This window comes from Bactrocera neohumeralis, unplaced genomic scaffold, assembly GCF_024586455.1.
Source record: "Bactrocera neohumeralis isolate Rockhampton unplaced genomic scaffold, APGP_CSIRO_Bneo_wtdbg2-racon-allhic-juicebox.fasta_v2 ctg5489, whole genome shotgun sequence".
NCBI lineage: Eukaryota > Metazoa > Arthropoda > Insecta > Diptera > Tephritidae > Bactrocera > Bactrocera neohumeralis.
In genome coordinates, this window is record NW_026092413.1 from 1 (window position 1) to 6,850 (window position 6,850).

At 37.1% G+C, this 6,850-nt stretch overlaps 1 pseudogene; it reads right to left on the reverse strand.

Moving 5' to 3' along the window:
- Positions 1-5,067: 5,067 nt before the first annotated feature.
- On the reverse strand, positions 5,068-6,775 carry LOC126767329 (uncharacterized; annotated as a pseudogene).
- Between the last annotated feature and the right edge of the window lie 75 nt (positions 6,776-6,850).

A 6,850-nucleotide genomic window follows, 5' to 3' on the forward strand; every position in this document is an offset into this window, starting at 1 on the left:
CTTTAATAAGTTAAGTTAATTATTTAAGTCAACTTGATATGGATTTCTAAATGTTTACATGCAAGAAAGTCGGTTTTATATCTAAATGTAAAATTATGGAATTTTTTCCAAATACACTGCCGTTTTGGCTTTATGCCAACTTCTGTAAGATGAAGAAAGTTAATTAACTTTAATATGTGAATTTAATAATTTGAAACAACTTGATATGGATTTCTAAATGTGTACATGCAAGAAAGTCGGTTTTACACCTAAATGTAAAATTATGGAATTTTTTCGAAATGCACTGCCGTTTTAGCTTTATGCCAACTTTAGTAAGATGAAGAAAGTTAATTAACTTTAATATGTGAATTTATTAATTTGAAGCAACTTGATATGGATTTCTAATGTATACATGCAGGAAAATCGGTTTTATAATTAAATGTAAAATTTCAGAATTTTTCCAAATGCACTGCCCTTTTGGCTGAATGCCAACTTTAGTAAGATGAAGAAAGTTAATTAACTTTAATATGTGAAGCTAATGATTTGAAGCAACTTGATATGGATTTCTAAATGTGTACATGCTAGAAAATCGGTTTTATACTAAATGTAAAATTGTGGAATTCTTCCAAATGCACTGCCGTTTTGGCTTTATGCCAACGTCTCTAAGATGAAGAAATATAATTAACTTTAATATTTGAAGATTGTATAAATGAGCATCCTCCCAGGGGCATCCACACATACACCACACTAGCACACCACAGCAACTCAACTTCACAACACTGACACGCACCGTCACCATACTCACCTCACCAATCATCACAGCTACAATCCGCATTCCACTACACACCAACCACCCACATCACACCAGCTGATTCCACACACAAAAGGAGAAAAAAGAAACCAAAAGGAGATCAGCAACTTCACTTCGTTTTGGATCTCAGTAGCGACTTCTACTCGTGTGCGAATATCGTCCCGGAACCGTTTAATAATTTTTATATTTTTTTTACCGATACTTTATACTCATATATTACACAAAACCGCATTAAATACACAAGTTTGTATATATACATCAACTCGCAAAAACTGTCTTAAATGTACCCGTGTACCCATTTTTACATACATATACCTAAATTTGAAGTACGAAAAGGAACAAGGTGAGTGCGTGCGAGATTCATGGTCCTTCGAGGCAAAAAGAACGGCACACTGGTGAAACAATAAAAAAAAAATATATATATATATATATATATATATATATATTTATGCATATACATATGTACAAGTGTATATATTTTAAAAAGAGAAAAAAAGTTTAAAGTGCAGTGACACCAAATATAACACGAATCTATGAACATACATATATTAAAAAAGTGGTACATAAACCTGCATACATAAATGCATCTGCATATGACATAACAAAAAGTGGGGTGGAAAACAAAAAAAAAACAAAAAAAGCCTGTTGTGCAGTGAAGAATATTTTCAAACTAAAACAACATATTATAAATATTATGTGCATGAAATTGTGATTTATGCCACAGGAGAATAGTGCAGTGAAATCTGTTTTAATATACATATGTACCTGTTATACAATTAAAACAAATTTGTATGTGAAAAAAAAAACAAAGTGCGTGCAAACCAACACTAAATAAAAAAAAATACGGGCGCGAACTCAAAAAAAAAAAAAATAAAATAAAAATAAATAAAATACGGGCGCGAACTCAAAACTAAATACCAATAAAACAAGAGGAAACGTTAACGTCGGCTGTACCGAAGCTAATCTTCGCACACATCTCCGACGCTTCCTTCTGGATGTCACAAGCTGCTTGGTAAACTTAATAAACCCAGTTAAGTGAAAGGGAAATCATCAACAACAAAGCGGACCCCGGCGTAGGAAGGAAATCCCACCAGAGAAGCAAGAAAAGGATACACACCACTCTTCACCAAATTTCTTAACCCAAAGTCCTTGAGGAAAATCAGAGTGAGTGTATCCATTCCACGTTTGATTTTATTTATTATATGTATATATGTATGTATGTTGCACCAACGGTCAATGTAATAGAACTGATAGAAAGTAAACCCGTTTAATAAAAACGGTTAGTACAAGTTTTAAATTGGCGGCAAAGATAAGTACCGATAGAAACAAATACGGTAAATAATATATATGTATATATACATATATATATATATATATATTAAATATATATATATTTAAATATATTTAATTAAATAAATTTCTTGCTTTTTAAACTTACCCTCGGGTATAATACACACAATCCACAAAATTCCATAAATTGATTTTCAAATTATTCTGGCAATACCGCTCCAGTTCATTAACTGTGAGAGGCATACTTGCAAATTAATACCTCTCCAGCAGGAATTGCTTCCAACAAGTAAGCACAATATAGCAAGAAGAATATAGCATAAAAGAGAACACAAACATACATATATACATATCCTCAAGCCGATTGAACATAAGGATCGAAAAGGAAATTTATTTATACATATACATATATACACACATATATATGTATGTACGTATCCGTAAAAGTACATACTTTCATACAAGTATATAAATATATACATACATTAGCGCTTTAGCGCCTAGTTCTAAACGCAAATTATTTTATATATTGCCGTATATTTTCAACGCTTGTATACCTATGTATAAACATAGGATATAATTAAGAAACACAAATTAAGAAAATTAATAAACGGTGCGGGGAAGCAAAATAACTTTGGTTAATCAAAGTAAATATTTACATGCTAAATACCTTTGTACATACATACATATATTGAAAGTCCAATTTGGCGAATTCTTAGCATTTATCTTGTTCCTTGGCAAACAAGAACAAGCATAATTGCACATATTTTATTTAACGCATACTATATGCGCATAAAATCCACACGTATGTACAAAGGATATTGACCTAGTTTCAGTGCGCGCTGATACAAGGGCATACGAATAAACCCGTAAAAATATTTTTTGAAAAAAAAAAAACAAGGTTCGACAAACGAGATCAATAAAAGCGATAAACGCATTTTTTAAATTCTTTTACTGAAATAACAGCTCTTATTTATTAAAAAGATCAATTGTTCGGAAACAACAACTCTTATTGGTTGAAAAGAGTTTCGGTACCACATTCTCTATTGTAATAAAATATACATATATATTTTATTAATTCAAATTTTCTGAATGAGCACAGATTCAAAAGAATCTAAAGCAGAATTCTTACGAATTCCGAAAATGATTAATGACGATAAAAGCCCATGTACACCTGCTGAAGCTACACGCTCGAAGCAAGGTGCTACAAAGCAAAAAAGGGGGAAAGACATTTCGTATATCAAATTCATTTCCGAGAGTGACAGCTTAATTAAATACTGCACTCGATTTGCATCTTCACCGATTCAGGACAACTCTGAATCGGTACTAGAAATTAAAAATAAATCCATTGACAATTTTTGGACACGCCTCCAAGCTGCATACGACGCAATAGTAGAAACTGATGATTCAGATCTACCTGAAAATTTCAAATCTTCGGCTTACGCCAAATACGAAAATTGCTTAGACCGCTATGAAGACACAAAAGCAATGATATCAGATCAATTAAAACTGATGAAGGCAATTGAACCTACTCCCCACAGTAGAGTAGAGTTACCACAATTGCAAGCCCAAGAGGCAAGTTCAGGCATTCATCTCAAAGTGCCAGCGTGTGATACGGAAATATTTCATGGAGGTTATGAACAATGGCCGTCCTTCCGGGACATGTTTACAGCCGTGTACATAAACCATCCAAAATTATCACAAGCGCAAAAACTGTATCACCTCCGATACAAAACTAAAGGTCAAGCAGGCGTAATAGTCAAGCAGTTCGCATTGAATGACGATAATTTTAATTTAGCTTGGGAAGCTTTAAGACAAAGATATGAAAATGAGAGAATATTAGTTGACAAGCAAGTAACGATACTTATGAACTTGCCTAAAATTCAAAGAGAAACCAGTGAAGAATTCATGAAACTAGAATTCACTGTTTCAAATTGTTTGTCGGTTCTATCGACACAAAATATTCCCACTCACAATTGGGATCCTATTCTGGTAAACATATGTACCGCCGCATTACCAGAAAAATCATTACTTTTGTGGGAGCAATCGCTCTCATCAAGAAGAAAATGCCCAACGTGGCAGCAGATGAAAGATTTCTTAACTACCCAATACGAAATTGCGGAAAGGGTAGACAAAAAAGTAGTCAGAACTAAAAACGTTCAACAAGACTTAAATCGAAGCTTCAATAGACCCCAAGCCGGAAGCAACAGTAATTTAAACAGAAGCTTTTTCAAAACACAATCGTTCACATCTGAACAAAATAAATTCACGTCATGCGAACTATGTTCTGGAGGGCATAAGTTAAAAGCTTGCGAGAAATTTAAAAAATGAATGTCACTGAAAGGAACAACTTTGTCAGGTCAAAAAAACTCTGTACAAACTGCTTGTCCCACTCACACAATCTTAATACTTGCGAAAGCAAATTTAATTGCGTATATTGCCACAAAGATGAAGAAAGTTAATTAACTCTAATATGTGAATTTAATAATTTGAAGCAACTTGATATGGATTTCTACATGTGTACATGCAAGAAAGTCGGTTTTATACCTAAAAGCAAAATTCTGGAATTTTTCCAAATGCACTGCCGTTGTGGTCTTATGTCAACTTGAGTAAGATGATGAGTGTACAAAAAAACTCACCTTCTAGGCCACTCACACTTTCCTTTAAAGAAAACCCAAAATGCACAAATTCCGTAAATCGTTATAAACCTTTTATTTGAAAACTCACTTTAGAGTTGTTTTAAAATTAGTTTTAAACAGTGGTTTAAATGACATATGTATATAATGATGAAAATGTTTAACAATATCACTTTAATATGAAATTAAAACTTTAAATATATAAACGCGGCTAACGGAATGGAACCGGGATACTGCGAGGTTGCGAAAAGCGATGCTGCTTGGTCGACGTCGTATCAACGAAAGGTGCGCGAGCGCCTTTCTCTTGTCCTTTTGTTCTAATTAGAACGTAGAATGTCATCGTGTTTTGGTGCATGTGCGTGTGTGTGTGTTACTGTGATTTGGTGTGGTGAAATTATGTAAATCTGATGCGACCTCGCTACTCATTTAGCCATCCCGGTCCCCCTAGGCGAGTATTTAGCCTAGAAGCCGCTGTAGTTGCTGTAGCGTAGCGACAACGCTGCTGAGACCTGTTGACCGCCGGGATTGCGGCCTAAGCTGATGGCGCCGTGTTGACGTTGTCCGGTTTTGGCGCCAGGAACGAGATTCTGCTGGAGAGTGTCCACGCCGGCGGTAAGCCGTCACAGGCCTTCTGTGGGCACTCCTGAGTTGCATGGGAAGTTGCCAGACAGTTCAGGCAATACCCGTGCGCCTGTGCCACCTGCTGGCGTTGCATCGGTGGCATGCCTTTGAAGATACCGCAGTGCGATAGCCGATGCGGGCGGCGGCATAGTGGACAACGAATTCGTTGCAGATCCGCTGGTAATGCTGCCGTGCTTTGACGCGGAGCCGTTGTCGCAGTGGCGCCTGTTGTTGTTCGAGGCGCTGCCGGTGCCATGTTGGTCCGGGGTGCTGCTACTGGGGCAGCTTCGGAGCGAGGGGCGGAAACTGCCGAGCGCATGGTTGGCGTTGACGATGATGCCATATCCACGTCCATATTACTCTGTGAGAGAAATGATGATATTAGAAAGATATTGGTAAATTTACAATAATATGGACTTTTGTGAAACGATATGTGGCATGAATAGGATGTCATTTTTTTATCAGACATTTATATTAAGTCTTTTGTGTCATTTATGTTATTCGAGGTTTCGTTTTGGTAAGCGGTTTATATGTTTTATCGATTTATTGATTTATTAATATTGCGGTTTCGGTTTTACGTTTCTTTATCTTCGGCGGTTGGTAGAAAGCATAGTTTGACGAGCGGTCTGGTTAGCGTTCCGGTTTGAGTGCGGAGATCAACTACTCGAACATGACCGTCGGAACCGTAATGAAGTTGTTTTATGCGGCCGAGTCGCCATTCCGTAGGAGGGAGACAATCATCTTGTATAAGGACGCAGTCTCCAAGCTTTGGTGCCTTTTCTTGAGTTTTCCACCGGTGTCTCTTGTGAAGGTCCTTTATGTAGTCGTCCTTCCATCGGCGGCTGAAGTCATGATGGAGAATTTTAATTCGTTCCCATCTGTTTAATATGGATAGCGACTCCGCGCCTGGCTCAGGTATGGCCAGAATGGGTGCTCCTTTTAGAAAATGCCCTGGGGTTAAAGCTGTGAAGTCGGAGGGATCTTGCGAGAGTGGTGAGATAGGTCTGGAGTTTAGTACGGCTTCGATGCGAGTGAGTAATGTAGTAAACTCCTCATAATTTAATTTATGGTTACCAGCCGTTTTCTTTAAATGGGACTTAAAGCTCTTTACTGCTGATTCCCAGAGTCCGCCCATGTGAGGAGAACATGGGGGTATGAATTGCCAATCGATCCCTTGGGGTGCATATTTTTTGACAATTTCGGGGATACTTCTTTCATGAATTGTAAAAACTCCTTTTCCGTGGCTCTTTGAGCTCCGACAAAGTTTTTTCCTTTGTCGCTCATAATTTTTAAAGGAAATCCGCGCCGTCCGACAAAGCGGGCAAATGCTGCAAGAAAAGCCGCAGTAGTCAGATCCGAACATAGCTCGAGGTGTACTGCCTTTGTTGTAAAACATACAAAGACAGCCACATACCCTTTCCTAAATGAGGAAGACCTTAGCATTGAGGCCTTTATCTGGAAAGGTCAGCAAAATCTACCCCCAGTGATGGTAAAGGGTAAAGCATAGTTGCAGCTT